This window comes from Dama dama, chromosome 14, assembly GCF_033118175.1.
Source record: "Dama dama isolate Ldn47 chromosome 14, ASM3311817v1, whole genome shotgun sequence".
NCBI lineage: Eukaryota > Metazoa > Chordata > Mammalia > Artiodactyla > Cervidae > Dama > Dama dama.
This window is the reverse complement of record NC_083694.1, coordinates 23048939-23058846: the sequence shown is the minus strand read 5'-3', so window position 1 is coordinate 23058846 and position 9908 is coordinate 23048939. Positions and strand designations below refer to the sequence as shown.

The following is a 9908-nucleotide window of genomic DNA, read 5'->3' as shown; positions in this document are numbered from 1 at the left end:
TCCACTCTGTTATCAACTCAGACAAAACCCCTTAAGTCCATCAGCGTTGACCTCTCAGGGCCTCAGCATAGAATGGGTGGGTGACAAGTCAACTGTGGTGCACAACAAAAAGATTTTCACAAACCCCTGTTTCTGAAAATGAAATGGGGGTGGGGTGGGAAATGCATGCTGGCTTCCCTGGAAGCTCAGATGGAAAAGAATCTGCCTGCAATGCAGGAGACCCAGGTTCAATCCCTGGGTCAGGAAGATCCCTTGGAGAAGGAAATGGCTACCCACTCCAATATTCTTGCCTGGAGAATTCTATGGACAGAGGAGTCTGGTAGGTTACAGTCCATGGGGTCACAAAGAGTCAGACATGACGACTAACACTCACCCACAGAACAAGAATCCTCTTCATTGACGACCTCATAGTTGCCCCCACAATGAAGATGGTGCCATGCCAAGAGCTCCACGTGTGTGGTTTGATTATGTCCCCACAACTCTACAAGATAAGCATTTGTTAATTCCGATTTTACAGATGAAGAGTCTAAACCCAGGTACATTTCTATAATCTGATCCGGAATATGAAGCTCACAAATGGCAGAGTTGGGAGCCAGGTCCATGCCCACTTTCTAGCTCAGAGCCTTCCCATGGCTCTTCCCCAGGCTACTTTTCAGTAACGTTTGAATTTTCATGGGCATATCCTGGGTTTCTAGGTCACTTACCCACAGCAGGGCTGGAAGGCAAGCTAAGTCACTTTCATGGTGTCAGAGCCAAAAAGAATGAGGTAAGGGAAAATCAGTGCTGGAAAAAAAAGCCCATCGGCAACAGGACAGGGACATGGGGCCCTCAGTAGCTTTGGGGCACCTGACTCAGCTCCTTCTTTTTTATGGGGACAGTTATGAGTTCAGGGCATGCCTAGGGGAGCAGTGGAAGATAGGAAATGCCTATGTCCCATCTCATAACTTTTCTGGAAGAGGGCTTCACATTACCAATGAGCTGATGCTGCTGGAAAGCCAGTGATGGTGGAGGACATGGACTTGCCACACACCAGCCATGTAAAGTTAAGCAAGCTGCTTAAATTCTCTGAGCCTCGGTGACACGTCTGTAAATGAGGCTATGAGAAATTCTTCCATTATAGATTTGTTGTGAGCATTAAAGGAGGGAATATTTGTAAAACACTTAGTGCCTGCACAGTGATGCTATTTAAGGGTTAGCTGCTATTCTTATCATTATTTTTTCTTATGTTCTCAGGTGGCCTGAGAGCACAGATGCCCTCCGTTGTGGACACAATGGAGCTTCTACAAAAATGTCAATGAGTCAGCAGTGACCGATATGGCCAAGGCATGCTTGACCCCTGGACCCTGCTGCAGACCTCAAGTAATAGTGACCCCAAGAAAGAAAGACCCCCAAACCTCTTATCTGGTGAGCCAGACAGTCTTTAGGCCCAACACCATCCTGGGGGCCTAGATGTGCCTAGAGGAACTTCTGACTTTGAACTCTAAAGTGATGGTCGTATACTCTTCCTGAGGTCTTACCGTGCAGGTGCGCTTGACACGCCTCACGGTTCTCCTGCAAACCCAGTGGAAAGAGGTAAACTGGTTCTGGAGAAGAGGTTAGAGACAGGGGTGAGGACAGGCGTGCCACAGACACACAGAGACACGCACACACATGTCCGCACCCCTCCTGTCTCTCTGGCTCACTCATGTCCACTGAAAACGGTCACCTTCATCTTTTTCTGTGACTTGCCCTCTTAGTGCATCTGAATCCAGATCTTTTACTGCTTCGACTCACCTCTCGCTCTGCCATTCTTTAACTAGAGATGAGAATCAGCTCAAGACAGCATTTTGGCAGAGGGAAGAAAAGGAATGCAAATGAGAAAATGTCTTAAGACAAGAATCTGTTTCTCTGCATCTTTAGGGGCTTCAGAGCTTTGATTTCAGGTTGACATTCTCAACTGTATCTATGAGAACACCAGTGAGGAAACAGGATGATACTGCATTGCTGAAGCCCTTACACAAGACGGCTGAGGAGACCATTTATCATATTTATCTATTGCAATGTGGCAGCTGACAGCGGGGCCCGTGTTGGGGCTCACACTCTGCTCCGGTCAGTACTTGGCTCTGGTTGTGAGGCCTTTGCCTCACTGACCTATACCCCCAGCTCCTCCTCTGTCCCGGGGGCTCCCGCCTGTCAGGTGACCACCCCTCTGAGACTCGGCAATCGTGATGATGGATGACGAGCAGTCTGCAGCTGGGCAGCGGTTAGATGACATCACCCAGTTTTATCCACTGTTTCCCCAGAAGGAAGTGGGTCAAGAGTATCGAAGCAGAAAGGCCATGGGTGGCTCAGTCCTAGGCTGAGGCCCTTGAAGTGGAAAGGATGATCCATGGGCAGGACTGAGACCCCATCACAGGCCAACAGCCAGGAGTCTGAGCCCTCCTATAAATCAAGGCCAGCAGGAGCTCCTATGCTAGCCTCTGGCCCCTCATCTGTAAAATGGACACAGGAACATCTGGAAACAGCATGAGTCTTTCTACCTACAGAGTGAATCTGCAAAGTGGCTAAAGTTTAGAACAAGCTCAGGCTATCGGATTGCATGAGTCTCGGAAATTCCACCCTCATGAGTATCATCTTTGGGCCGGTTTGGATTCGGCAGTGGGGAGCCTGCCTAGTTATAGTCTTTTTCAGAACTCACACAAAAAGCCTGGCTCGTTTACTCAGAGCAAAACAGAGTGACATAGATGGGTAGAATTTGCAATGAATTGATCACCAGCTTGTGGCAGGGAGGGGGAGAGGGGTGGGGTGTGGATCTTTCATGAAGTGATGGGGGCTCAGTGGGTGGGTGGGGCATTGCTTAAGGGAAACTAGAGGAGCTGGTGTATTTGTTTTTGACTGCTGAGTAGCAAGTAACCTCCAGACAGGTTTAAAACAAAATTATCAGCTGTTCTCTTTCATGGTTCCTGTTGATCAGGAATTTAACAGCAGCTTGGCTGGTAGTTCTGGCTAAAGGTCTGTCACGAGGGCAAGGTCATTAACAAAGCTGTCATATAAAGGCTTGTCCAGACCCCTGGGCCCTCATTCCAAGATGTTCTGCTCGCTGGCTGCAAACTGGTGCTGGTTCTTGGTGGGAGCTCTAGTTTCCCTCCACGTGGCCCCTGCAAGGGGTGCTCTTGAGTGCACTCTGGGCAAAGCAGTTGACTTTCCAGCTTAGTGCTAGATCTAAGAATAAAAGACAAGAGTCTCAGAAGTCACACCCATTCTTACTTCAGCTGCAGTCTGTTGTGGTCATTCCTGACTCACTGGGGGAAAACTCATGAGGGTGTGAAAGGCAGGGAGGGAGGGAGGGAGGATCCATGGAGACCATCTTGGAAGCTGGCTACCCCAGCTGGGGGAAGTGCTATTTGGAAAGCCAACTAAACCAGACTTGAAAACGGGTGTGGAGGGGGAAGGACAGAGAGGAGCAGACAGATATCAGAACGGGAACTTGGGGACCAGAGACCAAGCCTCAGGCCAGCCTGTTCAGACTGGAATGCCTAGTATGAATCCATGCAGAGCAGACACATTTCCGTAGGGAGGCTGCAAACGAGGGGCTGACTCAGGTCGCAGCACTGGCTGGACCCAGGTTAGGCTACCTGTGAGGGGATTTGTGAACCAGACAGAGTCCTTCGTTCATTTCTGGACCTGGCTTGTCTAGGAGGACTGGATGCAGAGCCCACTGGGTGAGGCAAAAACTGCTCAAGAGCCTCCCTCCTCAAGGCAGGATGGGTCTTGGAAGCAGAATGGACAACTGTGCAGGGAGAATGGAGAACACAGAGGCTGGGAGGTGGCAGAGATGCTGGTGCCATCTGTCCAATGGCTGGGGCTGAACTATGCCTTGTGTCCTGAGGAAGGACAGGATTTCCTGTGACTGGTTTTGGTTTTCAACTGTGTGAATGGATGCTGTGCCCTAGAGAGAGAACTCAGAAGGTTTGAAACCAAAGGTGGACCCAGCAACCCAATGGACCTTTTTTGTGCCTCTCACCCTCAGCACTTGGGATTAGTCACAAAATTGTCCCCCTTACATTTCTACCCATGCAGATGACACCACCCTAATGGCAGAAAGCCAAGAGGAACTAAAGAGCTTCTTGATTAAGTTGAAAGAGGAGAGTGAAAAAGCTGGCTTAAAACTCAACATCACATCACTTCATGGCAAATATATGGGGAAACAATGGAAACAGTGACAGACTTTATTTTCTTGGGCTCCCAAAGCACTGCAGATGGTGACTGAAATCATGAAATTAGAAGATGCTTGCTCCTTGGAAGAAAAACTATGACCAACTTAGCATAGTAAAAAGCAGAGACATTGCTTTGCTGACAAAGGTCTGTCTAATCAAAGCTAAGGTTTTTCCAATAGTCATGTATGGATGTGGGAGTTGGACCATAAAGAAGGTTGAGTGCCAAAGAATTGATGCTTTTGAACTGTGGTGTTGGAGAAGACTCTTGAGAGTCCCTTGGACTGCAAGAAGATCAAACCAGTCAATCCTAAAGTAAATCAATCATGAATATTTATTGGAAGGACTGATGCTGAAGTTGAAAGTCCCATACTTTGGCCACCTGATGGGAAGAGCTGACTCATTAGAAAAGATCCTGATGCTGTGAAAGATTGAAGGCAGGAGGAGAAGGCGATGACAGAGGATGAGATGGCTGGATGGCATCACCAACTCAATGGACATGAGTTTGAGCAAGCTCTGGGGTTGGTGATGGATAGGGAGACCTGCTGTGCTACAGTCATGGGGTCGCAAAGAGTCAGACATGACTGAGCAGATGAACAACAACAGCATTTCTACCCAAATCTCAACTTTCAAAGTCCTTTCAACATTACCTCCTTTGGTCCTCAGTTGTTGTTATTCAGTCACTCAGTCATGTCTGAATCTTTGCCACCCTTTGGACTGAAGCATGCCAGGCTTCCCTGTCCTTCACCATCTCTCAGAGTTTGCTCAAACTCATGTCCATTGAGTCGGTGATGCCATCCAACCATCTCATCCTCTGATATCCCCTTCTCCTCTTCCCCTCAATCTTTCCCGGCATCAGGGTCTTTTCTAGTGAGTCAGCTCTTCACATCGGTGACCACAGTACTGGAGCTTCAGCTTCAGCATAAGTACTTCCAATGAATAGTCAAGGTACTCAAAGCACAAGTCAAAGCTCAAGGGGAGTTGCCATCAATGACACCACTAAACACACGAGAAAGCAGAGACAACCAGAGGCAAGAGGCTGTGACCACACTCACCTGGCTGAGGTTAATGCTCTGACCTTGGTCCATGCACCCCTGAATATGGCATCAGCAGAGCAACCCCACAGAGGAAGTGCTGTAAAGGTTCCTGGGTAAAAGGATGAATCTGGGGCCCCCAAACAATGAGGAATGGCCCCAACACTTGCAACAATCCATGAGACTCCCAACCCTGCTGATACACATTTTTACAATTTTTTTTTTTAAGATGTACATCAGCGTCCTTTTCTTGGAATGAATCCTAGACACAAGCTCACTCTGCTCCTGGTTTTCAGCACAAAGAATCTCTACAGTAGGTTTCCTTTCAGTCTCCTAAATTGATCATTCCATACTATCAACTTACTTGCCTACTATCTGCACTTGACTTTTCCAGCAGTCAAAAGGCAGAATGGGAAATTCATTGGACCTCAGGTGTCTTGAGGCTTCCCTCAGAGGTGAAGAATTTACCTGAAATGCAGGAGATGCAGAAGATTCGGTTTCAATCCCTGGGTCAGGAAGATCTTCTGGAGGAAGAAATGGCAACCCACTGTGGTATTCTTGCCTGAAAAATCCCATGGACAGAGAGTCTTTTGGGCTACAGCCCAAAGGATTGCAAAGAGTCAGACATGACTGAGCAACTGAACACTCACTCATGGTAGGTGTCTTATGAGCCAAGGTCCTTTCCAGCCTTCGCTGATGAATGAACCAGGTCATCATCCCAGCAGGTACTCTGGTTAGTGTTCAGTGAAGGCAGACATGTTTTTAGGAGTGCATCCATTTCAAGGGGACCTTGCCAAGCAAGCAATGTCTGCCTTCTTTGTGAAAGTAAGGTTTGTAAGTCAACAGAGGAGGTGAGTGCTGTCAGGTTGGACTCCCCCCCCCCCCCCGCCCCCACTCCAGTGTGGGGGATGGAGAGTGATAATTCTTTGGTGCTTCCTTTCCATGTGGTGACCTTAGGCTCCCTGGCTTCCTGGTTGTAGGGGAAATCATGTACTGGGGTGCTGGGAAACATCTCAGTTCAGTTCAGTCACTCAGTCGTGTCCAACTCTTTGCAACCCTATGGACTGCAGCAAGCCAGGCCTCCCTGTCCATCACCAACTCCTGGAGTTTACCCAAACTCATCTCCATTGAGTCGGTGATGCCATCCAACCATCTCATCCTCTGTCATCCCCTTCTCCTCCCTCCTTCAATCTTTCCCAGCATCAGGGTCTTTTCCAATGAGTCAGCGCTTCACATCAGGTGGCCAAAGTATTGGAGTTTCAGCTTTAGCATCAGTCCTTCCTAGCCTTCTTGGAATGCCTGCTCCAGCCATATGTCAAGCTTTTGTCCCTTGCAGAACACTTCTGTGGGGCAGGCTCTCTTAACAACATGAACAGATGAAGAGACAGTCTCCTGGAGGCAAAATCATTTCCCTAGGACCCCACCACTTACTAGTTTCTAGAGCTGGGGTTTGAATGCAAGCTTCATGGCTCCTTTGTTCATAGTTTCTCTGACCATGTTATCACCCTGGGAAGGAGATCTGAAGTCTTCCAATGAAATAGTTTTCCCCTTGTAGAAATTAATACAACAATATAGCAATAAAATGTTCTAGAAAGATGATTTTTTCCAGCCAAGTTGCCCTGATACCCAGGGCTAGGAGAGGGGTGGGTTTCCTAGAGGTGGTGGCCAGGCAGCAAGAAGGGACCATGTTTGCTTAAGGTGCTGCTGGCACCTCAGGGTGGTCTAGCACGTCTCAGGGAGGGGTCTGAGAGTCAGCCTCTTGTGGTGTGGGTGAATTTTTTTAAATTATAAAAATGTCTGTAGGTCTGGTTTCAGCCTGACTTAGTAATTTGCTTATATAACCTCTGTGCCTCGTCTTGGTGGCCCAAAGGGCCCCTGGATCAAGAGTTTTATGAACATCCTGCTGTGTTTAGTCTGTTGTACCTGAGAGTATCTATTTCACTAACCCAGATGGTGCTGTTACCACACACATATCCTAAAAGGGCAGGGATTGTATTAACAAGTATAACCAGTAAAACCGCAGCATTTTGATTTAGCAAAAGGGTCTGGCGCCGGAAGCAGGTAAATCCCCTTCTGCCCACACACCCAGTGCTCACCACCCTTTTATGAAGTTAGAGTCTCGGGCTGTGCACTCTTCTCTGCTTCTGGGGGTCAAATAGGGCACTGGGGGAGCCCACAGGGCTCATGCTCAGCTCAGAACACTCCTGGACTATATGTGGGCTTTGCTGTTTCCTTAATGGCAGGAGAAGCCATAATTGCTTGATTTTCCCTTCTCTTTCTCTGTTGTTTCTCCTTCTTCTTTAGAGAATTGTGGTCTTTTTGGACCACACTTTCCAAATGGGCCCCTGAAGACCAATTCTAGGGTGTATTCCTCACCAGAAATATAGTATGTTTCTGATTATTGATAAGAAAGGTGAGGCGGCCCCACTGGTTTCCCTGAAAACAGTGTAATGTTTAAGTTCTTCTCTTGTACTCCTGCCCGCTCCCATTCTGCCACCCTCCAGAAGCACGTAGCTCACTACTGAGCACATTATAAACATTGAAAAGTCATTAACTAATTAGTTTTTAAAGTCTATTTTTTTTTCTGTAGCAAGCCATTGTGGATAAGATGCTTCTTTTCCCCGCAAGAGGTTGCCCATTGACTTGAATGATTAAGCACATCTTCAGAGAGTCACAGTGCACTAGCATCTCTACTGTACAAGAAACCTTTTTAGGCACCAGAGAGGGAGGCCTGCAATGTGGTCCTCTGTTCCAGGCTCAGAACAAAGAGGTCTTTAGCTCACCAGCTCCTGGCAATGTCAGTGAAAATGAAAGTTACTCAGTCGTGTTGACTCTTTGTGACCCCATGGACTATAGAGTCCATGGAATTCTCTAGGCCAGATTACTGGAGTGGGTAGTCTTTCCCTTCTCCAGGGGATCTTCCCAACCCAGGAATCAAACCTGGGTCTCCTGCATTGCAGGTGGATTCTTTACCAACTGAGCTAGCAGGGAAGCCTGACAAGGTCAAAGATTGCCAAATGAGTATTGAGAATGATATAAGGACAGTCAGATTGTTGAGACTGTTTTATGTTTGTGAGTATTTTGCATTTAAATATGGGTTTGTGTTCATCATCTCATGTGGTGCTCACAAAAAAACCCTAAAGTTGATGTGGTATTTTATCATTTTGCAGAGGTGTTTCTCAGATGTTACATGGTTTGCTAAAGGGGCACAGATAGTGGATGATAGAACAGGATCAGGCAGCAGGGTTTCTTCCTCAGTAAGTTGATGTTCTTCCCAGGAGCCCTGCCTGCTTGTCTTTCTTATTGGAAGTTACATCAGTCACTTAATTTAGGGGTCAAAAATGGCTCTCAGTGAAAATACATGTTCACAGGAAAACCTGTAAATGGGTGTTCATAGTAGGAAATGGCAACTTGATCCAGTATTTTTGCCTGGAAAATTCCAGGAACAGAGGAGACTGGTGGGCTTCAGCCCATGGGGTCACAAAGAGTTCGGTCAGACATGACTGCAGCATCTTTATCACCAAAACCAGAAAACAACCCAGATGTCCACCAACAGATGAAGAGATATGAGATATATCCATAGGATGAAATACTATTTGGCCATCAAAAGGAATGAAATATTTCAATTCATGCTACAAAGTGGATAAACCCTGAAAAAACTATACTAAGTGAAAGAAACCTATCACAAAAGGCCACATATTGTGGGATGCCCTTATATGAAAGTTCAGAGTAGGCAAATTCATAAAGAGGAGAAGCAGATCAGTGTTTGTTCTTGGACTGGGGACTGGAAAGGCCATGGGCAGGTGTCCTCTAGTGGGTATGGACTTCTTGAATGATGAAAGTGTCTTAAAATTGGTTGTGGTAGCAATTTGAATATATAAAACTTGTTGAAATGAATACTTTAAAAGGGTGAATTGCACAGTGTGCAAACTATATCTCAATAGACTGCTATTAAAAGCAATTGTAACTTCCTCTGGCCATGGGTACTTTCAGGGCTCCAAAGCTCCTGGCTACTCTGGTCTTCTCTCATGGTGAGAAATTCCCCCAACTCTTTGCCTGCTTCAAGTTGTGGGGGTGAAGTCAGGCACCTCCATAGTCCCAAATACAAACAGCTAGAAATATCTTCTCTGTGTCTCACACAGGAATGTACACTCAGCTCACCTGGTGATCTCGATAAAATGCAGATTCTGATCCAGCAGTTCCAGGACACAGCTGGCGTGCTGCACTTCTAGCAGGCTTCCAAGTGATGCTGAGGCTGATGCTGGAGATCATGCTTTCAGAAGCAAGGGTGGCAACCACATAACCAGTTAGTGGAAATGTTTACTTTTCAACCTCTGACTTTGCCACATGAAGATGCAGCCTTTGATTCCAAAACACCAACCTGTGCAATTGAATCAAATATCAGAATCTTTTTCTACTCTCCATCCAGTTGTGAGGACCTTATACAGAAGACTACTAATAATTCAGAACACATTCATCTTTGTGGAAAACACCTACCAAAATATTTGAATATTTTTTCTTTGAACTAATCAAATTAGCTCTCTGTTTCTATGTGGTAGGGAAAACCCCACATTGTCCTAAGTTTGTGCCTCTTTGATTATGAGTCTACATTTTAAAATTACAAGATCCATTTCTATCTTCAAAACCCCAAAAAAGGCTTAGAAGAGCTCTTCAGAAGGAG

The 9908-nt window shown here is 46.6% G+C and overlaps 1 long non-coding RNA gene across 1 annotated transcript; it reads right to left on the bottom strand.

The window, feature by feature from the left end:
• Positions 1–410: 410 nt before the first annotated feature.
• LOC133069582 (uncharacterized) lies at positions 411–9673 on the bottom strand. Its single transcript, XR_009695908.1, has 4 exons — positions 9609–9673; positions 9389–9500; positions 5696–5751; positions 411–481 (listed from the first exon to the last, which is right to left on the bottom strand). It is a non-coding gene; the product is annotated as an uncharacterized LOC133069582 (long non-coding RNA).
• Between the last annotated feature and the right edge of the window lie 235 nt (positions 9674–9908).